The sequence below is a fragment of the Pristiophorus japonicus genome, chromosome 11 (assembly GCF_044704955.1).
Source record: "Pristiophorus japonicus isolate sPriJap1 chromosome 11, sPriJap1.hap1, whole genome shotgun sequence".
Classification (NCBI taxonomy): Eukaryota; Metazoa; Chordata; class Chondrichthyes; family Pristiophoridae; genus Pristiophorus; species Pristiophorus japonicus.
Genome location: NC_091987.1, coordinates 197,576,766 through 197,604,466, shown reverse-complemented (window position 1 = coordinate 197,604,466; position 27,701 = coordinate 197,576,766). Strand labels below are relative to the sequence as shown.

At 51.0% G+C, this 27,701-nt stretch overlaps 1 long non-coding RNA gene across 1 annotated transcript; it reads left to right on the top strand.

Annotated features, from left to right (window-relative positions):
• The first annotated feature begins 10,047 nt into the window (after window positions 1-10,047).
• Window positions 10,048-17,567, top strand: LOC139275906 (uncharacterized). The gene is made up of 3 exons (XR_011595786.1): window positions 10,048-10,198; window positions 15,818-15,840; window positions 17,202-17,567. It is a non-coding gene; the product is annotated as an uncharacterized lncRNA (long non-coding RNA).
• The last annotated feature ends 10,134 nt before the right edge of the window (window positions 17,568-27,701 follow it).

Here is a 27,701-nt window from a genome sequence, read left to right as displayed (position 1 = left end):
GATTTATTGGCCTTGGAGGGAGTGCAGCGTAGGTTTACCAGAATAATACCCGGACTCCAAGGGTTAAATTACGGAGAGATTACAGAAATTAGGGTTATATTCCCTGGAATTTAGACGGTTAAGGGGCAATGTGATCAAAGTTTTCAAGATATTAAGAGGAGCAGATAGGGCAGAGAGAGCTAAACTATTTCCACTGGTTGGGGATACCAGGACTCGGAGACACAGTCTAAAAGTTAGACCCCTAAGTCTCTTTGGTCGTCCATTTACGGTGGGGGATTCGGTGATGGTAATGCCGTTGAATGTTAAGGGTGGTGGTTGGACTTTCTCTTGATGGAACTGGTCGTTGCCTGGCACTTGTGTGGCGTGAATGTTACCTGGCACGGATCAGCTCAAGCCTGTTGCTGCACTCTGATACGGACTGCTTCGTCGTCTGCGGAGTCGCGGGGTGGATCTGAAGTGCTTCGGGACGTCCCAAGCTGGTGTAAGGCGCGAGTATGTAGAAATGCAAGCCTGTCGCTTCGTCTCTTTCAGCTCTGGCGCAGGCATCACCATGCCCTGGTGCAATCGGCCCTGGCGAGATCCAGACCGCTGGCGGGAGCGATGGCCACGCCCCTGAGCGGCGGCGACGACGACGACGATGAGGCGGCCGAGGGGAGCCTACTCGGCCAGGAGCTGCTATGCTGTGTGTGCAGGAGCTTGTACCGGGACCCCGTTCGCCTGCCCTGCGAGCACAGCTTCTGCAGCACCTGCATCGACAGGGTCTTCGCGGAGGTGGAGGCGGGGTCCGAGTACCGCTGTCCGGTCTGCAGGACGTCGTACCAGAGGAAGCCAACCATGCCAAAGCACCTGCTTTTGGCCAGGCTCGTGGAAGCCTACAGGAGGACCAAGGATAGAGAGCGGCACGAGCAATCAGATAGGGCGCCATTCCTTGTTATCGCCTCCTCTGCCAAAGTGTTTCCTTCGTCAGCCATGGCTCAGTGGGCAGCACGCGCAACTCCAAGTCAGAAGGTCCTGGTTTCGAATCCCCACTCCAGAGACTTGAACCCCATAATCCAGGTCGACACTCCCAATGTCAATACTGAGGGAGATCCGCACTGAGAGAGCCCTGCACTGTTGGCGGGGCAGTATTGTGGGCGCACAGCACTGTCAGAGGGACAGTACTGAGGGAGCGCCGCACTGTCGGAGGCGCAGTACTGAGGGAGCGCTGCACCGTCGGAGGGGCAGTACTGAGGGAGTGCCGCACCGTCGGAGGGGCAGTACTGAGGGAGTGCCGCACCGTCGGAGGGACAGTACTGAGGGAGTGCCGCACCGTCGGAGGGGCAGTACTGAGGGAGTGCCGCACCGTCGGAGGGGCAGTACTGAGGGAGTGCCGCACTGTCGGAGGGGCAGTACTGAGGGAGCGCTGCACTGTCGGAGGCGCAGTACTGAGGGAGTGCCGCACTGTCAGAGGGACAGTACTGAGGGAGTGCCGCACTGTCGGAGGGGCAGTACTGAGGGAGCGCTGCACCGTCGAAGGGCAGTACTGAGGGAGCGCCGCACTGTCAGAGGGACAGTACTGAGAGAGCGCCGCACTGTCAGAGGGACAGTACTGAGGGAGCGCTGCACTGTCGGAGGGGCAGTACTGAGGGAGTGCCGCACTGTCGGAGGGGCAGCACTGAGGGAGCGCTGCACCGTCGAAGGGCAGTACTGAGGGAGCGCCGCACTGTCAGAGGGACAGTACTGAGAGAGCGCCGCACTGTCAGAGGGACAGTACTGAGGGAGCGCTGCACTGTCGGAGGGGCAGTACTGAGGGAGTGCCGCACTGTCAGATGGGCAGTACTGAGGGAGTGCCGCACTGTCAGAGGGGCATTACTGAGGGAGCGCTGCACCGTCGAAGGGCAGTACTGAGGGAGCGCCGCACTGTCAGAGGGACAGTACTGAGGGAGCGCCGCACTGTCGGAGGGGCAGTACTGAGGGAACGCTGCACTGTCGGAGGGGCAGTACTGAGGGAGCACTGCACTGTCGGAGGGGCAGTACTGAGGGAGTGCCGCACTGTCAGAGGGACAGTACTGAGGGAGTGCCGCACTGTCGGAGGTGCAGTACTGAGGGAGCGCTGCACCGTCGAAGGGCAGTACTGAGGGAGCGCCGCACTGTCAGAGGGACAGTACTGAGGGAACGCTGCACTGTCGGAGGGGCAGTACTGAGGGAGCGCTGCACTGTCAGAGGGACAGTACTGAGGGAGCGCCGCACTGTCGGAGGGGCAGTACTGAGGGAGCGCCGCACTGTCGGAGGGGCAATACTGAGGGAGCGCTGCACTGTCGGAGGCGCAATACTGAGGGAGCGCTGCACCGTCGGAGGGGCAGTACTGAGGGAGTGCCGCACTGTCAGAGGGACAGGACTGAGGGAGCGCCGCACTGTCGGAGGGGCAGTACTGAGGGAGCGCCGCACTGTCGGAGGGGCAGTACTGAGGAAGTGCCGCACTATCGGAGGGGCAGTACTGAGGGAGTGCCGCACTGTCGGTGGGGCAAGACTGAGGGAGCACCGCATTGTTGGAGGTGCAGTACTGAGGGAGCGCCTCACAGTCGGAGAGGCAGTACTGAGGAAGTGCCGCACTATCGGGGGGGCAGTACTGAGGGAGTGCCGCACTGTCGGTGGGGCAAGACTGAGGGAGCACCGCATTGTTGGAGGTGCAGTACTGAGGGAGCGCCTCACAGTCGGAGAGGCAGTACTGAGGGAGCGCCTCACTGTCGGAGGGGGGCAGTATTGAGGGAGCGCCGCACTGTCGGCTGGGCTGTAGAGAGGGAGCGCTACACTGTCGGAGGGGCAGTACTGAGGGAGTGCCTCACTGTCGGAGGGGCAGTACTGAGTGAGTGCTGCACTGTCGGAGAGGCAGCACTGAAGGAGTGCAGCACTATCGGAGGGGCAGTACTGAGGGAGCACCGCATTGTCGGAGGGGCAGTACTGAGGGAGCACCGCATTGTCGGAGGGGCAGTACTGAGGGAGTGCTGCACTGTCGGAGGGGCAGGACTGAAGGAGTGCTGCACTGTCGGCGGTGCCGCCTTTCGGATGAGACGTTAAACCCAGGCCCCGTTTGCCATTTCAGGTGGACGCAAAAGATCCCAAGGCCATTACTTCAAAGAAAGGCAGGGGTGTTCTCCCCCCAGTGCTGTCGGGCCAATATTTATTCCTCAACCAACATCACTTTAAAAAAACAGATTATCTGGTCAATTATCTCATTGCTGTTTGGGGTAGCTTGCTATGCGCAAATAGGCTGCCTTGTTTCCTACATTACAACTGCGACCGTACTTCAAAAGTACTTCATTGGCTGTGAGGCGCTGTAGAAATGGAAGATCTTTCTTTATTTTTAATGATGTGTATGAAGTGTTTGGCCGGAGCTAACAGAGTCCTGGATTGTCCGGGCATTTCCAGGATTTGACGAATATTGTCCTGCTGCGAGCAACTCGGGTGATAAATCAACGGGGCGCTAAAAATATCGTGACAGAAATTCGGTTGGCTAGTGCCCCTGGTGAGGCGTACTACAGAGGTGCTAAAGCGTTTGCAGCTGCAAGCACCGACATCCACGCCACTCGGCAAATTCGGTGTGCCTGTGCCGGCGGCGCTGAGGAGTATCGCCCGGGAACCTCGCACCATGTGCAACGCCCCCGGTATCGACATGGAAGCAAACTTTGGTTTGCGCGGCACCCGTAGCGCCCCCTAGTGAGACCGCCAGAGAAAGCTGCCGTACAGAGCTGTCCCGGGGAGCTAAGGGAAGGAATGACTGCACAGGACTGAAACGGCTCTCAGCAAAGTCACAAATGAGATCCTATGTGACTGTGACAAAGGTAAACTGTCTCTTCCTCATCCTTCTCGACCTGTCTGCAGCCTTTGACACGGTTCACCACTCCATCCTTCTCCAACGCCTCTCCACCATCGTCCAGCTGGGTGGGATTGCACTCGCCTGGTTCCATTCTTAGCTATCCAGTTGTAGCCAGAGAATCGCCTGCAATGGTGGTGAAGGGAAGGAGCAGTCGGGATTTGTGGGGAGGTGGTAGCTTCAGGTGTGGGTAAATGCTCTTTCCCAATGCTTCCTGCCTGCCATATTGGGGCCTTACTTGGCCGAGCCGCGCCTGACAGATGGGCCAATTTCGAGATGCGATCTCGAATCTGTCCCCGCGTCAACCCCGAGCTGTATATCACTGCGGTGTCGGCAGTCCTTTCTCTTTTTTGTCTCTATCCAGCGAACGCCGAGGTCCTGGACGATGCCGTCGAAAGCGCCCCGGGAGCGAGGGGCTGCCGGTTTCACCGCACTGAAGACGTGACTCACTTGTGCTTCGAGGAGTGGGAGCTCCTGTGCCCGCTGTGTGCGTCGAGTGACCGCCATCTGGGCCATACCACCAAGCCGCTGGGGGAGGTCAGCAAGGACTGGGAGGTAAACGGTACTCGGCAGGCCGGCCTCTGGGTCAGGAGGTCAATGCTAGGGTCAGGGGTCACCGCTGGGTCAGAGGTCGCCACTGGGTCAGGGGGTTGCCGCTGGCTCAGGGGTCGCCGCTGGGTCAGGTTCGCCGCTGGGGCAGGTGTCGTCACTGGCTCAGGGGTCGCTGCTGGGTCAGGGGGTCGCCGCTGGGTCAGGGGGTTGCTGCCGGGTCAGGGGGTCGCTGCCGGGTCAGGGGTGGCCACTGGGTCAGGGGTCGCTGCTGGCTCAGGGGTCGCCGCTGGGTCAGGTGTCGTCACTGGCTCAGGGTTCGCCGCTGGGTCAGGGGGTCGCTGCCGGGTCAGGGATCGATGCTAGGTCAGGGGGTCGCAGCTGGGTCAGGGGTCGCCGCTGGGTCAGTGGTCGCCGCTGGGTCAACGGGTCACCGTTGGGTCAGGGGGTCGCTGCTGGGTCAGGAGGTTGCCGCTGGGTCAGGGGTCGCCGTTGGGCCAGGGGGTCGCCACTGGTGTCAGGAGGGAACGGTAGGAACATTCAATGGAGTGAATGTCGGCGCGGCTGCCAGGCCGAAGAGGCGCATTATGTCGCACAAGCCTGGCCCGAGTGTTCGTGCTGCTTTCGTGCTGCACTAGTGCACCGTCAACACTGTGAAAGCTCGGCGTTGGTGTGGCATTGGTGAAGCGTCAGTGCTCTGTTGGTGCTGCATTTCTCAACATCTCTCCTGAAGGTTTGGGTAGGTGCCTCGGTTACCGTCAACATCCCGCGGCACTGCAGCGGAGGAGACTCAACGTTGGGGCCTCTCCCCTTGTACAGTCCCAGCCCTGGGTAGGGTCATCGCCTATCTCCGCCTTCTGTGGCGGTACAGCTGTGACTCTGGTTAATCCCATTGGATGGTGGCGCTGTACGCGTCCTCTGTTCAGGATTTTGCGGGATCCCGTACTCAATATTCACCCCCTGCGTGCTGAACCGGCAGAGTGTTACTAACTGGCAGGAAGCCCCAACTTCCTTCGTTGCCCTCTCCCCGAATACTTAGCTGAATGAGGAACACCTCGAAACCCCCATCCAAAAAGAACATGGGCTGCTCTACCCTGCCCACCCCCCCCACCTGCTCCAGACCACTGATATCCCCGCCCCCAGCCATCGATGGGCCACTGTAACCAAAACAACAGACTCGAATGTTCCAATGTTCTCCTGCCCAGCCTCCCATCTTCCAGCCTCCTTAGATTCTAGCTTATCCAAAACTCAGCTGTCCTGTGTCTTGACTTGCATCGAGTCCCGTTCACCCATCACCCCCCGTTGCTCGCTGACCTACATTGGCTCCCGGTCCAGCACCGGCTTGATTTTAAAATTCTCATCCTTGTTTTCAAATCCCTCCACGGCCTCCTCGCACCTCCCCCCTCCCCTCGCCGCCCTCCCCCCCACCCCCTATCTCTGGAATGACTTTCAGTCCCACAACCCTCCCAGATCTCTGCGCTCTTCCGATTCTGGCCTCTTGCGCTTCCCCGATTTCCATCGCTCCATCATTGGCGGCCGTGCCTTCAGCTCCCTTGGTCCTAAGCTCTGGAATTCCCTCCCTAAACCTCTCTGCCACTCTCTCTCCTACTGCAAGATGCTCCTTAAAACCCACCACTTTAACCAAGCTTTTGGTCGCCTGCCCGAATATCTCCTTATGTGGCTGAGTGTCAAATGTTGTTTGATAATCGCTACTGTGAAAGGCGTAGACGTTAAAGGCGCCGTATAAATACAAGTTGATGTGTAAACTGGCAGTCTTTCCTTCCTTTCTGGGTCTGAACAGAGGATGGTGCCAGATCTTGTCGAGAGCTTGGAAGGAAGGTCCGCGCAATTGACTGTACAGATCCTGAAGTACACCGAGCTGGAGGACAGAGCAAAGGTGAGACGATCTTCTTTCATTTCAGATCATGTTCAAGATTTTGTTTTATTGGGCAGATCTGCTGACTCAGAGACACGGGCCCCACATGCTCCCAAACTTTGTAGATGCGAAATGCGCTTGGCTTGATCTGCCACTGCAGCTGGCCTGGCAACGTGTCAGTCGTGGCTCAGTGGGTAGCACTCTCGTTTCTGATTCAGAAGGTCGTGGGTTCGAGTCCCCCACTCCAGAGACTTGAGCAATGCTCCCTCAGTACTGCCCCCCTCCAACAGTGAGGCGTTCCCTCAGTACTGCCCCTCCGACAGTGAGGCGCTCCCTCAGTACTGCCCCTCCGACAATGCAGCACTCCCTCAGTACTGCACCTCCGACAGTGAGACGCTGCCCCTCCAACAGTGCAGCACTCACTCAGTACTGCACCTCCGACAGTGAGATGCTCCCTTAGTACTGCCCCTCCGACAGTGCGGCGCTCCCTCAGTACTGCCCCTCCAACAATGCAGCACTCCCTCAGTACTGCCCCTCCGACAGTGCAGCACTCCCTCAGTACTGCACCTCCGACAGTACGGCATTCCCTCAGTACTGCCCCTCCGACAATGCAGCACTCCCTCAGTACTGCCCCTCCGACAGTGCAGCGCTCCCTCAGTACTGCCCCTCCAACAGTGCAGCACTCCCTCAGTACTGCCCCTCCGACAATGCAGCACTCCCTCAGTACTGCCCCTCCGACAGTGAGACGCTCCCTCAGTACTGCCCCTCCAACAGTGCAGCACTCCCTCAGTACTGCACCTCCAACAGTGCGGCGCTCCCTCAGTACTGCCCCTCCGACAATGCAGCACTCCCTCAGTACTGCCCCTCCGACAGTGCGGCGCTCCCTCAGTACTGCACCTCCGACAGTGCGGCGCTCCCTCAGTACTGCCCCTCCGACAATGCAGCACTCCCTCAGTACTGCACCTCCGACAGTGAGACGCTCCCTCAGTACTGCCCCTCCAACAGTGCAGCACTCCCTCAGTACTGCACCTCCGACAGTGCGGCGCTCCCTCAGTACTGCCCCTCCAACAATGCAGCACTCCCTCAGTACTGCCCCTCCAACAGTGCGGCACTCCCTTAGTACCGGTCTATCTGACAGTACGGCGTTCCCTCAGTACTGCCCCTCCAACAATGCAGCACTCCCTCAGTACTGCCCCTCCGACAGTGCAGCACTCCCTCAGTACTGCACCTCCGACAGTACGGCATTCCCTCAGTACTGCCCCTCCGACAATGCAGCACTCCCTCAGTACTGCCCCTCCGACAGTGCGGCGCTCCCTCAGTACTGCCCCTCCAACAGTGCAGCACTCCCTCAGTACTGCCCCTCCGACAATGCAGCACTCCCTCAGTACTGCCCCTCCGACAGTGAGACGCTCCCTCAGTACTGCCCCTCCAACAGTGCAGCACTCGCTCAGTACTGCACCTCCAACAGTGCGGCGCTCCCTCAGTACTGCCCCTCCGACAATGCAGCACTCCCTCAGTACTGCCCCTCCGACAGTGCGGCGCTCCCTCAGTACTGCACCTCCGACAGTGCGGCGCTCCCTCAGTACTGCCCCTCCGACAATGCAGCACTCCCTCAGTACTGCACCTCCGACAGTGAGACGCTCCCTCAGTACTGCCCCTCCAACAGTGCAGCACTCCCTCAGTACTGCACCTCCGACAGTGCGGCGCTCCCTCAGTACTGCCCCTCCAACAATGCAGCACTCCCTCAGTACTGCCCCTCCAACAGTGCGGCACTCCCTCAGTACCGGTCTATCTGACAGTACGGCGTTCCCTCAGTACTGCCCCTCCGACAATGCAGCACTCCCTCAGTACTGCACCTCTGACAGTGAGACGCTCCCTCAGTACTGCCCCTCCAACAGTGCAGCACTCCCTCAGTACTGCACCTCCGACAGTGCGGCGCTCCCTCAGTACTGCCCCTCCAACAATGCAGCACTCCCTCAGTACTGCCCCTCCGACAGTGCGGCGCTCCCTCAGTACTGCCCCTCCAACAGTGCGGCACTCCCTCAGTACCGGTCTATCTGACAGTACGGCGTTCCCTCAGTACTGCCCCTCCGACAATGCAGCACTCCCTCAGTACTGCACCTCCGACAGTGAGACGCTCCCTCAGTACTGCCCCTCCAACAGTGCAGCACTCCCTCAGTACTGCAACTCCGACAGTGCGGCGTTCCCTCAGTACTGCCCCTCCAACAATGCAGCACTCCCTCAGTACTGCCCCTCTGACAGTGTGGCACACACTCAGTACTTCCCCTCCGACAGTGCGGCGCTCCCTCAGTACTGCCCCTCCGACAATGCGGCGCTCCCTCAGTACTGCACCTAACATAGAGACTATTTCTGCCCTCGCACGTTGCCAGCAAGGAAGCCACGCTTGCTGTGGTCATGGGCTGGAGATACATCGACTACAGCGTAGCTCTGATTCTCTGGCCCATGTTCGCCGCGCGTGTTGCTCCCTCCCGGGAACGCGGCATTACACGATTCGTCCTAATAAGCACTATTGGAGATCCAGAACACCAGTAAACTGTGACAGTAGGATGTGGTTTAACCGAGGAGAGTTGTCTATAGGGCTGGTGGCAGGTGGAAAGTGATGAGCACTGAATAGGAAGCAAAACCCTTTCGATAAAGCGATGGAAGAGAAGATCAGGAGTGGGCCATTCAGCCCCTTGGTCCTTGCAATGTTTGTATGCCGGGGTTTACCTGCCACTAGGGGGAGCGACCATCGGAGGTCATTGGGCCACAGACACACACGTGCAGCCCTTGTATATAAAGAAAGCCTCGATGTTTAATCCTTACTTTGAGAGCGAATAAAGTAGAGTCAGGTCGCACCTGATTGAGTTCACGGTACTAAGCCTAATGAGTTATTGCATATGCAACAGTCCTGTTCCGCCATTCTGTTATACCTTGGCTGATCTGGGAGCACCATCACCATGTGTACTGCAGCGGTTCAAGAAGGCGGCTCACCACCACCTTCTCAAGGGCAATTAGGGATGGGCAATAAATGCCGGCCTTGCCAGCGACGCCCACATCCCGTGAACACATTTTAAAAAAAAATCTGTATCTTAACCCTATTTACCCGCCTTGGTTCCGTAACCCTTCATACCCTTACCCAGCACAAATCTGTCAATCGCAGTTTTGAAATTTTCATTGACCCCCCAACACCTCAACAGCTTTTTGCAGGGGGAGAGGGTTCCAGATTCCCATCGCCGCTTTGTGTGAAGAAGTGCTTCTTGACATCACCCCTGAACAGCCTGGCTCTAATTTTAAAGTTCTGCCCCTTTGTTCTGGACACCCCCACCCTCCACCAGAGGAAATAGTTCTCTCTATCTACCCTATCGAATCCTTTATTCATCTTTAGCACCTTGATTAGATCACCCCTTAATCTTCTCAACCCGAGGGAACTCAATCCTGGCCTGTGCAACCATCTTATAGCCAGGAGTGATGTGAGGAAGTACTTCTTCTCTCAAAGGGCAGTGGAAATCTGGATGAGGCGAGGGAGGTCTGTAGGCTGTTTCTGGAGGAGTTTGAGAGGCCGAACGATCCTGGCGATAAATTAATTTAAATTGAGGGGTCACTTTGCCAGTTGCCAAGCAGGTGGCCTTGTGTAGGTGGAGGCCGTCCCACATTGTGTGGGTTTGGGGAGCGGGTTTGACTGACTGACTGCGGTGGTTTTCCATGTGTTCAGGGAGAGATCTCGGATGCCAAGGCAGTGGTGGAGTGCGAGATTGATTGCCTGATCGAGTTCCTGCAGAATGAGAAGGAGCGGCTGGGGATCGACATCCAGCATGTTGGCAATGAGCACCTGGACACCCTCCATGGGCTGCAGGCCCAGACCACGCACAGACTGGAGGACTGCGAGAACACCATGAGGCGGCTCCAGAAGGCGGACAGTAACTCTGACCAACTCGCTTTTGTCCAAGTACAATAATCCTGAGACTACGCGATCCGTCTCGCCATCCTGCTCCACCTTCCTGCCTGTTTGTATGTTCCTCCCTCCTGTCTCTTTCTGGTTCTCTGTCTGCCTGTGTATTTATGTTTGTGTGTCTCCCACTCCTGTGTGTTTGACTCCCCGTCTGTCTGTGTGTGTGTGTCTGTGTCTCCTATGTGTCTGTCTGTATGTCTGTCTCTTCTTCTGTTTGTATCTGTGTGTCTATCCTGTGTGTTTGTTTCTCCTTCTGTCTGTATCTAACAGAAGAACATAAGAACATAAGAGATAGGAGCAGGAGTAGGCCATACGGCTCCTCGAGCCTGCTCCACCATTTAATATGATCTTGGCTGATCCAATCATGGACTCAGGTCAACTTCCCTGCCCGCTCCCCATATCCTCTTATTCCCTTATCAAGTAAGAAACTGTCTATCTCTGTCCCAGCTTCCACAGCACTCTGAGGCAGCGAATCCCACAGATTTACAACCCTCCGAGAGAAGAAATTCCTCCTCATTTCAGTTTTAAATGGGCGGCTCCTTATTCTCAGATTATGCCCCCTAGTTCTAGTCTCCCCTATCAATGGAAACATCCTCTCTGCATCCACTTTGTCATGCCCCCTCATAATCTTATATGTTTCGATAAGATCACCTCTCATTCTTCTGAATTCCAATGAATAGAGGCCCAACTTACCCAACCTTTCCTCATAAGTCAACCCCCTCATCTCTGGAATCAATGTAGTGAACCTTCCCTGAACTGCCTCCAAAGCAAGTATATCCTTTCGTAAATATGGAAACCAAAACTGCATGCAGTATTCCTGGTGTGGCCTCACCAATACCCTGTACAATTGTAGCAAGACTTCCCTGCTTTTATACTCCATCCCCTTTGCAATCAAGGCCAATATTCCATTGGCCTTCCTGATCACTTGCTGTACCGGCATACTAACCTTTTGTGTTTCATGCTCAAGTACCCCCAGGTTCCGCTGTACTGCAGCACTTCGTAATTTTTCTCCATTTAAATAATAACTTGCTCTTTGATTTTTTCTGCCAAAGTGTATAACCTCACATTTTCCAACATTATACTCCATCTGCCAAATGTTTTTCCATTCACTTAGCCTGTCTATGTCCTTTTGCAGATTTTTTGTGTCCTCCTCACACATTGCTTTTCCTCCCACCTTTGTAATTTCAGCAAACTTGGCTACCTTACACTTGGTCCCTTCTTCCAAGTCATTAATATAGTTTGTAAATAGTTGAGGTCCCAGCACTGATCCCTGTGTCACCTCACTAGTTACTGATTGCCAAACCGAGAATGAACCATTTATCCCGACTCTTTGTTCTCTGTTAGTTAGCCAATCCTCTATCCATGCTAATATATTACCCCCAACCCCGTGAACTTTTATCTTGTGCAGTAACCTTTTATGTGGTACCTTGTCAAATGCCTTCTGGAAGTCCAAATACACCTCATCCACTGGTTCCCCTTTATCCACCCTGTTCGGTACATCCTCAAAGAATTCCAGCAAATTTGTCAAACATGACTTTCCCTTCATAAATCCATGCTGACTCTGCCTGACTGAAGTATGTTTTCCAAAATGTCCTGCTACTGCTTCTTTAATAATAGACTCCAACATTTTCCCAACCAAAGATGTTAGGCTAACTGGTCTATAGTTTCCTGCTTTTAATCTGCCTCCTTTTTTAAATAAGGGCATTACATTTGCAGGTTTCCAATCTGTTGGGGCCTTCCCAGAATGCAGGGAATGTTGGTAAATTACAACCAATGCATCCATTATCCCTGTCCCTACTTCTCTTAAGACCCTAGGATGCAAGCCATCAGGTCCAGGGGATTTATCCGCCTTTAGTCCCATTATCTTACTGAGTACCACCTCCTGAGTGATTGTGATTGTGTTAAGTTCCTCCCCGTGTTTCTATCCTGTGTGTCTGTCTCTCCTTCTGTCTGTATCTGTGTATCTATCCTGTGTGTCTGTCTCTCCTTCTGTGTCTGGATGTGTCTCCTATGTTCTTGTCTCCCCTTCTGTCTGTGTGTGTCTGTCTCTCTTTCTGTCTGTCTGTCTTTCTGTGTGTCTGTCTCTCTGTGTGTCTGTCTCTCCTTCCATCTGTCTGTCTCTCTGCGTGTCTGTCTCTTCTGTCTGTGTGTCTGTCTCTCCTTCTGTCTTTCTGTGTGTCTGTCTCTCCTTCCATCTGTCTGCCTGTGTGTCTGTCTCCCCTTTCTACCTGAAGTGTTATATTCTCATGGGGATGTTCTTCTGTCCCTCTCCTTATTTCATTTCAACTATAATTCATTTTATTTATTGCTTGCCACTACATTTCCTACAATTTTCCCCTTGTTCCGTGCGACAGGTCTCTCCCCCGCCACCCTATTTTCATTAATCGTTCATTTATCCAGGGAGGCATTGAGATGGTCTATGTCAGCCCCTCTTAATCAGTGATAACCTGGCTGAGACCAGGGGCTTGCTGTGTGAGGCGTGGCTGACACAAAGGCAATGGTGCCCACCTTTGTGTGGCACTATGACGGAATCTTTGTCACAGGTCCACCCGGGTCAGGGCTCTCTGATTGCAGCCATAGTTTAACCATTGATTCGATGGGAGGGGTGTGATGTGCGTGCTCCTGTGTGTGCGTGTGTGAATTTGTGCATCTGTGCGGAAGAATGCACGTGCATGTGTTTCTGACTCGTGTGTACGTGCATGTCTCTACTTCTGTGTAGAATAACTGCACGAGGCCTAGTGCTGTGCTTGAACTGCTGTGACCTTAGTCTCATTATTGTCTGCAGAGTGCCTTCACCACGTGGTGACCAGCCTTTTATACAGCTCCTGCTTGGGCCTCCCACAGTTGCACCCTCTAGTGGTACCAGCATAGTATATACACAGACTATACATATATGACAACATCCCCCCACACCCCCCCCCCCAAAGTCTTTGATGCGAGTCAGTTACAGGTTGAGGTGATCCAGAACTATGTGCTCCCTGGTTGATTATCTGAGTGTCACTTCTGGCATGGATGAGTTGGTCGGGCCACTGCTGTCTTGCAGCGCTGTTGGTCTGACTGGACTGTTGGAGATGGTGGGGTCATCCTCGTGGTTGGCAGCTAGGTCTGTTGCTGATTGGGTGTATGTAGGTAGATCGCTGAAGGTAAGATCCTCTCTCAAAAGTTCCTGGTTACCTGTAATTCGCAATTTGGTCTGGTCCAAATGCTTTCTGCACGTTTGTCCGTTAGGGAGTTTGACAACAAATACTCTACTCCACCCCTTGGCTAAAACAGTGCCAGTGACCCATTTGGGGCCATGATTGTGATTCAGCACAAACACCGGATCGTTTACAGTGAAGTCGCGTGATACAGCCGCGCGATCGTGGTATATGTTTTGCCGATAACGCCTAGTTTCCACCTGATCGTTGAAGTCAGGGTGGACTGAGGAGAGCCTGGTTTTGAGTGCATGTTTCATTAGTAACTCTGCAGGGGGGACCCCGGTAAGCGAGTGGGGTCATGTGCTGTAATTGATCAGCACCCGGGATAGGTGGGTTTGTAAGGAGCCTTCCGTGACACGTTTCAAGTTCTGCTTTATGGTTTGGACTGCCTGCTCCACTTGGCCGTTGGATGCGGGCTTGAATGGGGCAGACCTAACATGCTTGATGCCATTGCGGGTCATGAATTCTGAGCTGGTGAAACACGGACCATGGTTGCTGACCAGAATGTCGGGCAAGCCATGGGTGGCGAACATGGCCCTGAGGCTTTCAATGATGGCGGTGGACATGCTGGATGCCATTATTACACATTCAATCCACTTAGAGTAGGCGTCTGCTACAATGAAGAACATTTTTCCTAGAAAGGAGCCCGCATAATCTATGTGGACCCTGGACCATGGTTTTTAGAGCCAGAACCACAGACTAAGTGAAGCCTCCTTGGGGCATTGCTCAGTTGTGAGCAAGTGTCACACTGGCGCATGCACGATTCCAAGTCCGAGTCAGTGCTGGGCCACCAGATGTGGGACCTGGCGATAGCCTTCATCATGACTATGCCTGGGTGGGCACTGTGTAGGTTGCATATGAAGGTTGCCCTGCCTTTTTTTAGCAGGACGATGCAGTTGCCCCATAAGAGGCAATCCGTTTGGATGGACATTTCGTCTTTACGACGGTGAAACGGCTTTATCTCATCTTGCATTTCTCTTGGGACCGCTGACCAGCCCCCATTGAGGATGCAACTTTCTACAAGAGATAACACAGTGTCCTGGTTGGTCCAGGTCCTGATCTGGCATGCCGGTACGGGTGACCCTTCGCTTTCAAAGACGTCCATGACCAGGCTCAGGTCTGCGGGCCGCGCTATTTCCACCCCGGTGGTGGGCAACGGTAGCCGGTTGAGGGCATCAGCGCAGTTCTCAGTGCCTGGTCTGTGGCGGATCGCATAATCGTAGGCCGACAGTGTTAGTGCCCATCTTTGGATTCGCGATGAAGCATTGGTGTTTATGCCTTTGCTTTCTGAAAACAGTGAGATTAAGGGCTTGTGGTCGGTTTGCAACTCAAACCTGAGTCCGAACAAATACTGGTGCATTCTTTTTACCCCATAGACACAAGCCAAAGCCTCCTTCTCGAACATACTGTCGGCTCTTTCGGCCTTGGATAGGCTGCTGGATGCATATGCAATCAGTTGGAGTTTGCCCGCTACATTTGCTTGCTGTAAAACACACCCGACACCGTACGATGACGCGTCACATTCTAAAACTAGACGTTTACCTGGGTCATACAATACAAGCAACTTGTTCGAACACAGCAAGTTTCTGGCCTTTTTGAAGGCAGCCTCTTGATTTTGATCCCAAACCCAGTCGTCTCCCTTGCGTAACAACTTGTGCAACGGTTCGAGCAAGGTGCTCAACCCTGGAAGAAAGTTACCAAAATAGTTGAGGAGTCCCAACATGCCTTCACCGTGTGGTGACCAGCCTTTTCTACAGCTCCTGCCTGGGCCTCCCACAGTTGCACCCTCTAGTGGTACCAGCATAGTATATACACAGAGTATACAAAGATGACAGAGTGTGCATGTGTGTGAATGTCTGTATGAGTGTGATCGCCCGAGTGTGCACTTGTGTGCGAGAGTAAGTGTGAAAGAAAGATGTGCATTTATACAGCACCTTTCACGACTACTGGATGTCCCAAAGCATTTTATGTACTAGTGTGCAAGTGCGTGCTTGTGTGTTTATGTTTGTGAGTGAGTGTGAATGATTGCAGGTTAAAAATGTGTGCGTACTGTGTGTGCATGTGAGTGTGTGCGCATGTGAGTGTGTGCATGTAGATGCAAGGATATGTGAGACTGCACGTGTGTGAGCGTTCGCGTATGTGTGCGGAAGTACGTGTGTGTGTGTGTGTGTGTGTGTGCAGTCTTGTGAATGTGTGACTGTGTGCAGGATTGTGTGAGTGTGAGTGAGTGTGTGCGCAGAATTGGATGAATGTGAGTGTATCGGCAGGGACTCGACGGGTCGAATGGCAGCTTGCTGTGCTGTAACTGTTCTATGATTATATGAGGGACTGTTCGTGAATGATTCCAGGTAAAAATTATTTTACATATCACTCTTTCTCCTTTGTTACAGGGGATGATGGATATTATGCAGAGGTAAGAGACACATAGGGAATAACATTGAATGGGAGAATGTTTTTTTAAATTAATTCCTGGGATGTGGGCATTGCTGGCAAGGCCAGCATTTATTGCCCATCCCTAATTGCACTTGAGAAAGTGGTGGTGAGCTGCCTTCTTGAACCACTGCAGTCCGTGTGGTGAAGATTCTCCCACAGTGCTGCTAGGGAGGGAGTTCCAGGATTTTGACCCAGTGACGATGAAGGAATGGCGATATATTTCCAAGTTAGGATGGTGTGGAACTTGGAGGGCAACTTGCAGGTGGTGATGTTTCCATGCACCTGCTGACCTTGTCCTTCTAGGTGGTAGACATCGCGTGTTTGGGAGGTGCTGCCGAAGAAGCCTTGGTGAGTTGCTGCAGTGCATCTTGTAGATGGTACACACGGCAGCCATGGTGCGCCGGTGGTGGAGGGAGTGAATGTTTAAGGTGGTGGATGGGGTGACAATCAAGCGGGCTGCTTTATCCTGGATGGTGTCGAGCTTCTTGAGTGTCGTTGGAGCTGCACTCATCCAGACAAGTGGAGAGTATTCCATCACACTCCTGACTTGTTCCTTGTAGATGGTGGAAAGGCTTTGGGGAGTTAGGAGGTGAGACACTCACTGCAGATTACCCAGCCTCTGACCTGCTCTTGTTGCCACAGTATTTGTGTGGCTGTTACACATGAGTAACAGGTAATGGGAGAGTTGCACAGGAAATAACAATTTTCTTAATTATTATTTCCAGATTCTTTTTAAACTGAATTCAAAACCTGAAATTGGCATGGTGGGAATTGATCAGGATTGGCGATGAGTCTTGGACCAAAGCTGGCGTGGCTACCCTCCGATTTTGGAAGCGCTGAGCATGCCATATCCCTCTGTTCAAGGGTTAAGAGCCCTGCTTGTTGATACAGGCCCAATCTTATTTTGCCTGGTTGCTGAGCATCTTTGTCACTTCACAGACAGAGAGAGGGTGCGGGAGGGGAGTGCGGTGGCTGAGCTGGATGGTAGGGTTCGATAGGGTAGACGTAGAGAAGATGTTTCCACTTGCGGGCAAGACCAGAACTAGGGGCCGTCAATATAAGATAGTCACTGATAAATCCAATAGGGAATTCATGAGAAACTTCTTTACCCAGAGCGTGGTGAGAATGTGGATTTAAGGGGGAAGCTGGATAAACACATGAGGGAGAAGGGAATAGAAGGTTATGTTGCTGGGGTGAGATGAAGAATGGTGGGAGGAGGCTCGTGTGGAACATAAACACCACATGGACCAGTTGGGCCAAAAGGTTTGTTTCTGTGCTCTAAATGCTATGTAATTCTTTACACAGGGGCCCCCACATCACATGTTACATTTGATTCCGTAGGATGGAGACGCTGGCAGTTTCCCCAGAAGAAGAGTTTGACCCTCCCAGCTTGGACTTGGAGGGTTACACTGTTGCTTCCATACTGCAGACATGGAGAAATGAGGAGGGTGAGGAAGAGGATGAAGACGAATAAAGTACAAGAAATGCCTGATCTGGGCTAGCATTGAATTTACCCAGAGAAGGATGATCAGAATTTCACACAGACCAGTTGGGCCGGGTGTGTTGCAAATTCGATGTAATTCTAAGTAACCACTACATTGCCATACCCCCATTGGGGATGTTCCCTGATGATTGCACAGAGTTCAGTTCCATTCGCCATTCCTCAGATAATGAAGCAGTCTATGCCCGCATGCAGCGAGACCTGAATAACATTCAGTAACATTTGTGCCGCACAAATGCCAAGCAATGACTGTCTCCATCAAAAGAGTCTGACCACCACCTCTTAACATTCAATGGCATTACCATTGCCGAATCCCCCACCATCAACATCTTTTGGGAGTCACCATTGACCAGAAACTTAACTGGATCAGCCATATAAATACTGTGGCTACAAGAGCAAGTCAGATGCTGGGTATTCTGCGGCAAGCGCCTCACCTCTTGACTCCCTTCCCAAAACCTTTCCACGATCTACAAGGCACATGTCAGGAGTGTGATGGAATACTCTCCACTTGCCTAGATAGGTGAAGCTCCAAGAACACTCAAGAAGCTCAACATCATCCAGGACAAAGTAGCTCGCTTGATTGGCACCTCATTCACAACTTTAAACATTAACTCCCTCCACCACAGGCACACCGTGACTGCAGTGCGTACCATCTACAAGATGCGCTGCAGCAACTCGCAAAGGCTTCTTGGGCAGCACCTCCCAAACCCGTGACCACTTCCGCCTAGAAGGACAAGGGCAGCAGGCGCATGGGAACACCACTACCTGCAATTTGCCCTCCAAGTTGCACAACATCCTGACTCGGAGATATAGTGGCCGTTCCTTCATCGTCGCTGGGTCAAAATCTCGGAACTCCCTCCCTAACAGCACTGTGGGAGCACCTTCAACACACTACCTTCTCAAGGACAACTAGGGATGGGCAATAAACGTCGGCCTTGCTAGCGACGCCCACATCCCGTGAATGAATAAACAAATAATCGATGATTTTACATGTGGAGGGATGGATTTTGTTGGGATGGGGAAACTAGGGGCTATTAGTGAGCTGGTGAACTGTGTTTCACTCCCGGGTTCCAATGACTGATGGCATCAGAATCTTTGTTTCTCTGTCGGTAGTGAGTGTGCCAGGTGAAATATCCCCACGCGTCTCCGAGTGCAGCTGAATTCCTCTCCCAACAGCACAGATTGGGGAGAATTCTTCAGTCAACTGTGAAAGGCCACAGGGTCGCTGGGTATTGTCGAGGGAAAAATGGGGGTTCCCCTGAGGATGTGACTGAGGCACAGTCTTGAAAATGTGTAGACGGAGCTTCACTCAGTATCTAAAACTGGACTGTACCTGCCATGGGTGTGTTTGACTGGACACTGTAAAGGGAGCTTTACTCTGTATATAACCCGTGCTGTACCTGTTCTGGGAGTTTATGTTGGGACAGCTTAGAGGGATCTTTACTCTGTATCTAACCTGTGCTGTACCTGTCCTGCGAGTGTTTGATGGGACAGTGTAGAGGGAGCCTTACTCTGCCCTGGGAGTGGTTTGAGGGTTGAGTTGTGTCCCCGATGATGTGGGATTTATGTGCTCACATCCCTGGAGTGGGACTTGAACCCACAACCATCTGACTCAAAGGCAAGAGTGCTGCCCCCTGAGCCACAGCTGACACAGCTTCCAGTCCAGCAGGGAACGCTCTGGAAGAGGCTGCAGAACGAGGTAGGTCCGATTCCCAACACTGGGGGTTCCGATTCCGGGGTGGTGTTTGTATGGTGGGATGGTCTGGTGGTGGGAAAGATTGGGAGAGGAGCGGTGCTGGGAGGAAACGCTCCTGCTCCTCCCTTGCTGCAGCTTTCCAGGTTTCCCGAGATCTGGGAAACCCGGCCGACCACAGTAACACCTGCACAGCAGGTTAAATTCGAGGCTTCCAGTGTAAGGGGTTCTGGGGAGTGTTGTGCCTTGGCTGTCTCTCTCTGGGCTTCTGCCCTCACAGCTTATGCCTGGCCTGTGAGGTACCCTGAGTGCTGCAAGAGCACTCCTGGAGAGACTGTGTCCACAGCTTATGAAGGGGGTTTTGAGACTCGTGCGTCCCCACAGCTTATGACTAGCCTGTGAGGCACCTGTGAGTGTCAAACACTCCTAACCGCTTTCTTCCCTAGCCTGTGACACACAGTTGAGCATTTTCGAGGTGCTCCTGGCTTCCCTTACACTGTTCTGACACAAGACTCACGATCAGGAAATGTAATACAACAGAACTGAGACGAGGCGATTCCAAGAGGAACTTTAAGCTTCCAATTTATTTGACAAGGTGTATCTCAACAAACAGCAATACACCAACAAAACAATCCTCCTAAATCCCACTAAACGGACACAACAAAAATTTTTACACAAGTTTAACAGCAGTGCAATGCCCATCCTCCCACCTTCCTGACCTAACTGAGTTGGGAGTGCTGGGGACCAGAGATTATACTCCCCACAGCCTTTACAGTCTTTCCAGGTCAAAACGCGATTTCGGGGTTCCCTTTTTGCTATCTTCAGGATCTTGAAGTTACTTTCTCGGTTGTGATTTTCTTGGAAACGTGGTTGTTGTTGCGTCTTGTTGCTGTGGATCTACCTGAGTCCAGCTCTCAGGGGAAGATCCTTGTGGAAAAAGAAAAGGTTCAGTCTCCAGTAGCGAAAGGAGGCTGAACTGATGCCGTCTCGGGATGGTGGTTTGCTTCTTCTGTTTCGGACACTGGTCTTCTGTGTCGAAAGGCTGACTGCTTCCTGGAACATGAGAACGGAGCAACTTGTCGGGGCAGAAACCCCTTCTTCTATCCAGTTATCCAGCCAGACTTTCGTACTGAAATAAATCCTTCCCATTGGTGGGCTTGTGATTTTTGAAAAATGCAGCAGTGTTGGATTTCGCTGGGGTTTTTTCCACTGGCCATCCCTGATGTTAACCTAATCAAGGGTTGAGTAGGTGTTAATTGGGTTGGCAGGGTGTGGGCCTCCTGTAGCCATTGTGCAGACTTTCGGTTTGTTTTGGGTTCCCTAGTTTTCTTAAGGCCTGCATAATATCCCTCCATAGTGTAAAAGTAGGGGAGACAATAGCCCGGTATCGGTGATGAGTCAGTCCCGAGTTTTCGAGCAAGGGCACTCCCATTGGCTTGGAATCCCTTGCTTCGGGCTGACTCTATCCCGCCATTGGCCCTCCGGTGTCCTCCCCCGTCCAATCACTGCCCTGCCAAGGCCACACCGTCTTGGTTTCAATCCACATTTGGTTCTGGGTTCCCTGTTCCTTCCAGGACACTGGCCTGTTGCAGCACAGACAGATCCCACAGTTCTTTTCCTTCTGGGTAAAATGAGGGGTTTTCATCCTCCCCTACACCAGCCTACTTGGCATATTTAAAATGTCAACTCGCCTCCTGGCTGCCCGCTCCTCGTCCCGCCTCTGGCAAAGCCTGGAAGTGGAGGTGGCTTCCCGAAACATCTCGCCTTTTTAGCCATTTAACCCCCCACCTGCACCCACTCCCACCCACTCACCCATGTTAAAATTCCTCCCTGCAGGTTAGAAGGAGACTTTTTTCCTCACAGTATATGTGGAACAATTAAAGCAGTTAATTAACATTGTGCCAATTACCTACTTCAAAAAAAAGCTTGATGAATATCTGGTTGGAAGGACGAAGATTAAATGGATATGCACAGACAGAAATAACTGGATTCCAAGCAAGGTTTCTGTGGAGGCCATAGAATTGTCCTCTGTGGATAGCCTGAAATACTGTCAGTGTGAGGATCGAGAGATAATTTAGAGTTTCACTTGATTAGCCTTAGGGGACGGGAACAAATGTTATAGAACTTTCCCTCAGAAGATTAATTAAATATGTTTGAATGCACGATAGGACAAAATGTGCATGGTCAGAGGAAGGAATGGGCTTGATGAGATTCATGCCTTGTTATATTGTTGAATGATTTGAGACAGGATAAACTTGCAGAGAAATATTCTGAACCGAAATATTGCAAAATATGGAAATTCATACACTGATGGAAATTACTGACGTGTTGAAATATTAAGAGGGCGAACACGAGGGAAAAAAATGATTAACTGAAGAAGTAAATTGGAATGGTGGTGATTACGGGGGTATATTACTGTTTTTTATGTGGAATATGAAGGGTTGGTTTCCCGAGTTGGAACGATAAATGTAAATTTAAAGCGAATATCATGGGCATATTACAGCAGGAGAAAGCACAGATCAAAAATTTGCAACTTCAAAGCAGTTTGAATATTCCTGAGCATTGCATGTTGTTCAGTTGCATTCTCCAACCGAGGCTATCAGGTGGCCCATTGAGTGGTGGGTCTCCTTGCAAGTTGATGCAACGGAACCACTTGATCTGACAGGGCATCAAGAGGCTGTGTGGCTTGTGCCAGTGAAGTCTTGAAAGACAGTATGTACCTGCATTCATTTATCACTTGTCCTGCAGCAGAGCAATGCATTGACAGATACTAAAATATTATCAAGCAGGCTATCCAACAAAGTGTGTTACATGACACAAACAACGAACAGTTAACAACTGCAGGAATTCAACCCCTCAGGCACATTTGCTTTCACAGACTTGCTCGGAAGAGAATGCATTGTGGTCGGCCTTTTACTTATTCATATTTAATCAGAGGCACAGATGGCATCATATTTGTACCACTGCTGCAATTCTTATTTTGTGAGGGGTTTGTTGAGGGGGCTTTAATACCACAGGTTTCCCTGACTCTGCTGGCAGGACTGAAGGAGGAATTGGAGCCAGGATGTCCCTGGAGATGGAACACGCGGTGTCCACTGGTACGCTCGCGGTCTTCCACGAAAGGTGAGCGCCGGAGGGACTGGAGTGCATCATCACCCCCGGCAACCAAATTTTAATTTGACCGTTTAAAGTTTAATTTCTTTAATTTGTGGGTTTTAGTGCCCCTTTAATAAGGGGGCATTTGATTTACAGGTTCTACTAAAATAGTTGAAGGAGGAAGTCAGACTCCCAGCATGCCTCTTGGTACATGCCAGTATGCAGGATGCCATAGGGGTAATTTTAACCTTAACCCGGTGGGGAGGGGGCAGAGATTCCGGTCGGATGGTTGTTTTACACCCCAATTGATTGTACAGTAAAGTCAGATGGGGTATAAAAACACTAGCCAACCCAAACCCGCCTTTTTCCCTGCATGTCTGGGTTAAGTTACCATTGCCCTCTCACAGATGGTTGATGGGAACTGAGTGTGTATGTGTGGGAGGCAGAAAATGACAAATTTGTGAACTCATTGGCTCCCTGCCCGCTTCACACTGCAAGATTCATCGCTGGATTACTCGCCTGTGGTAGTTTTTCCCTCACAGTAAATGGACGAGAACTATATTAGGACAGGGCACAATGGAGCAAATTGAAAGACTTGCATTCCTGTAGCGCCATTAAGTGCTTTGCAGCCAACAAAGTAATTTTGAATTGGAGTCACTGTTGTAATGTCGGAAACACGGACAGTCAATTTATGCAAAACGAGCTTCCACACACAGCAAGGAAATAACTGACCAGATCATCTGTTTTAGATGTTGTTTGAGGGATAAATGTTGGCCAGGACAACAGGAGAACCCCCTGTTCTTCTTTGAATAGTGCCGCGGCAAGTTTTACATCCACCTGGGAGGACAAATGGAGACTCTGTTTAATGTCTCATCCAAAAGGTGGCACCTCGAACCGTGTAGCATTCCCTCAGTACAGCTCTAAGATGTCAGCCTAGATGATGTACTCAAGTCTGTGGAATGGAAATTCAACCCACCATCTTCTTCCTCAGAGGCGAGAGTGCTACCTACCGAGCCACGGCTGAGCAGCCCATGATTTCCTTGCCTCCACACCCTGTTACTGCCCAGTGCTATGCTTGCTCATTTAAAATGGTTTAATGGCCAGAAAGGTTGTTGCTTGTTGGGAATGGACGCTTTAAAGAAGCAGGGTCGGATTTTCGGTCTTTTGCCGCCCCGCTTAGTGCCCCGGAGGAGCGGCAATGGCGGCGCTAAGCACTTCCGGGCAGGCAGCAAGCACTTCCGGGCTTCCAGCACCCCACCGGGACATTTGGTGCCGGTTTCGCGGGGCACGGAGCATTACCGCCCGGAAGAGGCGAGCCGGTGTGCAATGCCCCTGGTTGCGACACCGGCTCGATTTCGGCTGCCATCCAACCCGTAGTGCTCCGTAGAGTGCCCTGGTGGGACCGCCTGTGGAAGCTGGTGGTCCGAGCTGTAACGGCCACAGTGAGGTAAGTAATGTCAACCTGAGGTACATGCGATTGTTTTTTTTTTTTTGCAATTTATGTTGCGGTGGTGTGAGTTATTTATTGGGAATATGTTTGGTGTTTTTTTTTCAGGTTTTCTTTCCCCCAAGGCCTCTCTTTGGGCGCTCCGAGGCCGGCCGTTTAGCTCGGGATTTTCGCTTGCTCAGCTGGCCGAACGCCCTAAAAGAGGTGTGCAATGCCTCCTTTAGTGCCCTGCTCCAAATTCCGGGCCCAGCTGATGAATTTTGCAGCAGCAGATGCTATTCATTTGCCGACGCAAAATGTACCGCTCCACCCGAATTAATGCCACAGAGGTGTGACCAAATTTTCACCCCGCACTGTTTTTTCCTCCTGCCATTCCATTGTCGTATATGTGGATTACTGCCAGAGATAGGATTTTATGCAGGAGGATAAAGAAGAACAAAGAAAACACGCCAGAGAGATCAAATGGTGCCAGATCTGGACAGCCCATACCAATCAATATGCCACGTACTTTATCTGCAGACAAGGCATGGTTGCCTCACATGATGGAAGAGAACTGCCTCTGCAAGCAAGGTTGTTCAGGGAGGCAGTTAAAGAGCAAGGAAAGCTGCAGCCAAACTTCACCATAGGAATGGCATTGCTAGTGGCAGTCGAGGTCACCTCTGCCCTAAAGTTGCTACCTCCACTTCCTTCCAGGATAGAATACGAAACATCGGCAGCATGAGACAATTTGTGGCCCACAGACGTATAAAACAGATGACTAATACATTGCCGAGTCCAGCTAACAGTTTCATCTCCTTCCCCACTGAATAGTAACAGCAGCATCGACAGAAGTACCCAATGTCATTGCACTGCTGCATTTTCAAATGACACAGAGCCAAAGGGCTAATTTTAACCATAACCCGCTGGGGGTGGGGGCAGGGGGTGGGGGTTGGGGCGGTGAGAGTGGGGTTGGTCAGGTCGGATCCCCCAATGATTTAAGTTTCCATTGTCTTCAGATGGATGTAAAAGATTCCATGGCATTATGCGAAGAAGAGCAGGGGAGTTCTCCACGGTGTCCTGGCCAATATTTATTTCTCAACCGACATTACTAAAACAGATTGTCTGATCATTACCACATAGCTGTCTGTGAGAGCTTGCTGTGTGCAAGTTGGCTGCCACTTTTCCTACATTACAACAGTGACTACACTTCAAAAGTACTCTGTTGACTGTAAAGCGCTTTGGGACGTCCTGAGGTCATGAACGGTGCTGTATAAATGCAAGTCTTTTTAGCGAGGCCCTGAGCTTTATAAACACATCCACTGCAAATTAGTAACAGAATATTTTAATATTAAAACTTGAAAAAGTTCCAACTTCCTGGCACAACAGAGGAATAAGGTTGAAAAAGATCAGATGTTGTTTTTGGATTGGAATTTCATTCTGCTCTGATGGTGCAGTTGATTGAGTTGGCCCACGGTTTGGGCTGGGTCCCCGTGAGTCTCTGTGGTCTGTGTTATGGTTATTTTGTTGTGATTCCGATCGGTTACGTTTAAAAGATTCCATATTATTCCGGGGTGGGTCTGGTTTTTGACTGTGCGGGTGGGGTCTTGTTTGTAGAGGAAAAACATTTTTTTGTTTGTTTTTTTGTGGTGGGTTCCAAGGTTCGTGTGGGGAAGGTTTATTTTTTTATCGTGTAGTGTAGGAAAGACGTGAGTTCGGGGCCCAGGAGAAGCGAGGTGCCCTGGGGCAGCACGGGCCAGCCCACACTGCGATATGTGTGCATGCTAGATCGGTGCAGCAGAGCTGGTCTCCAGTCATCTTGGGTAATCCTTGCCACGGAACCAAGACCAAGCTCTGTCAAGCCCGTGTGGTGGCTGGTGTGCAACGGCCACCCCACGTTAAAAAAATCCACGCACAGGCATCTCCCACCCTTCAACATGTAGTTCGGGACCTCGAATATTAGGTCCTTCATTGAAACACCTGTGAACACATCCCTTTTTGGCGTGGAAGCAAGTCATCCTCGCTTCGAGGGACTGCCTATGTTGATGATGATGACCTTTACAGGGTATATTGAGAAACTGATCCTTCACATCTCAGTAATTACAAAATAAAGCTGCTTCTTTTTTGCAACTTCTTCAAACCTTTGAAGCATTATAGTTGATCTGATATAGTTGACACCAGGTAATGGGTATATAGCTTTATGAGGAGCATATCATTTGCCAGTGTAGTTTTATGTGAGTCAGTACCACAAGGTTTTATTTAATGTAAAGCATTTGATAAGTGGCTTTGAATCAATTTTCACCAGTGTTTCACAATTAACATGGTTCAAGCCTGAAAATATCTCACCTTGCTTTTGGATTGTGCTAATGTGGTGCGGTTTTGAAGTAAGGTGCAAAGTTGGTGGTTAGTGGCTAAGTGATATCATAGTTACATTGCAACTAGTGAGTACCATGGCTTCTGATGGTACCTGTTATCAGGGGAGGAATTTTCACCTGCACAGTGTTAAAAGATCTTTACTAAAGGTAAAGGACGAAAACTGTATTCCCGTAATTCTGTTAGCAAGTCATAAATTTGATTAAGAACAGGAATTTCTTCCATTTTCTGAAAGAAGAAAACATAGGCCCGTGTCAAGAGGGACAAGAATCCTTTGTTATGTTGAAGAATTTTTTGAAGAATAACACACCGTGCTAACCAAGGTGACTTTTATTTTTGCCACTGGATGGGCATTGCTTACAATATGTTCTCATAAAATCTTAACGATAAAAATAATAAAACGTGAAAAGATAGCAACCTCTTTGTAGTTCCTACTTTCTTGAACTATTCTGAGAAATGGTCTTTGCCCAAAATATTCACCTCTCTTCACTTCTCTTCTCAGCTGTTGTGTATTTCCAACCTTTTCTATTGACACAGAAATACAAAGATGTTACAACCTGGAAATTGGCCATTTGGCCCAATCAATCCATGTTGGCATGTGCCTCCCACACAAACAAACAATGCTAAGCAATTTAAACACCTTGTCTCATATCCCCTTTTCCAGTATCTGTTTATCCAGTCTAATCTTTAATGTTGATATAAGCTTCTGCTTCAACCATTGATCCTCAAAGTGAATTCCAGAGCAGCACAACTCTCTGTGTAAAGAGGTTTCTCTGTTTTAAATTAATACATTCAAAGAGAGAGAATGGTAAAGAGGAATGTGAGTCCATTAAAGACAGATGCAGACACGTCTATAATGGACAATAAGGAAATGGTTGAATTGTTAACTGAGCACTATCCATTTTCACAGTGGAGGAAGAGCACAAAATATCAGAGGTACAAGGGAACCTAAAAATAAGTCACGGGGACCAACTTAGTGGATTCAACACAAATACAAAAATGGTGATGGACAAAATAATGGTACTTAAGATTGACAAATCTCCAGAAGCTGATAGTTTTCACCCAAAGATATTAAAAGAAATGTGAAAAAAATGTAGATGTGTTAGTCATAGTTTTCCAAAGTGTTAATTGCAAATGTTTAAGAAGGATTTAAGATGGAAGGGAGGGTGAAACCAGTCAGTTTAACATCAATTTTGGGGAAGTTACTGAAATCTATCATCAAGGACAAAACAATTGGACATTTGGACAAGTAGGAGCTAATCAAAGAGAAATAGCAAAGATTTCTGAAGGATAAGTTATGTCTGACTATTCTAGTTGAATTTTTGAGGAGTTGGATAAGGGAGGGTTTATGGACCTTGTCTATATGGACTTTCAGAAGATATTTGATAAGGCCCCGCACAAGAGGTTATCAAATCTGAACGTGTACAGAATTGGAGGTAACTTTGCGACATGTGTTGGTAATTGATTGGGAGGTAGGAGACCGAGAGTTTTCTTCTTAGGTCCTCCACCGGAGTCGAGGATGACTTGTTTCCACACTAAAATGAGTTCTAAGATGACTGATGAGACCATTGCGGGATCTACAGTCTCTGTCACAGATGGGGCAGATGGTGGTTGGAGGGATGAGTGGGTGGGGTGCTTGATTTGTCGTACGCTTCTTCCGCTATTTGTACTTGACTTCCGCGTGCTCCCGGCGAAGAGATTCAAGTGTTCGGCGCCCTCTCTGATGCTTCTCCTCCACTTTGAGCGGTCTTGGCC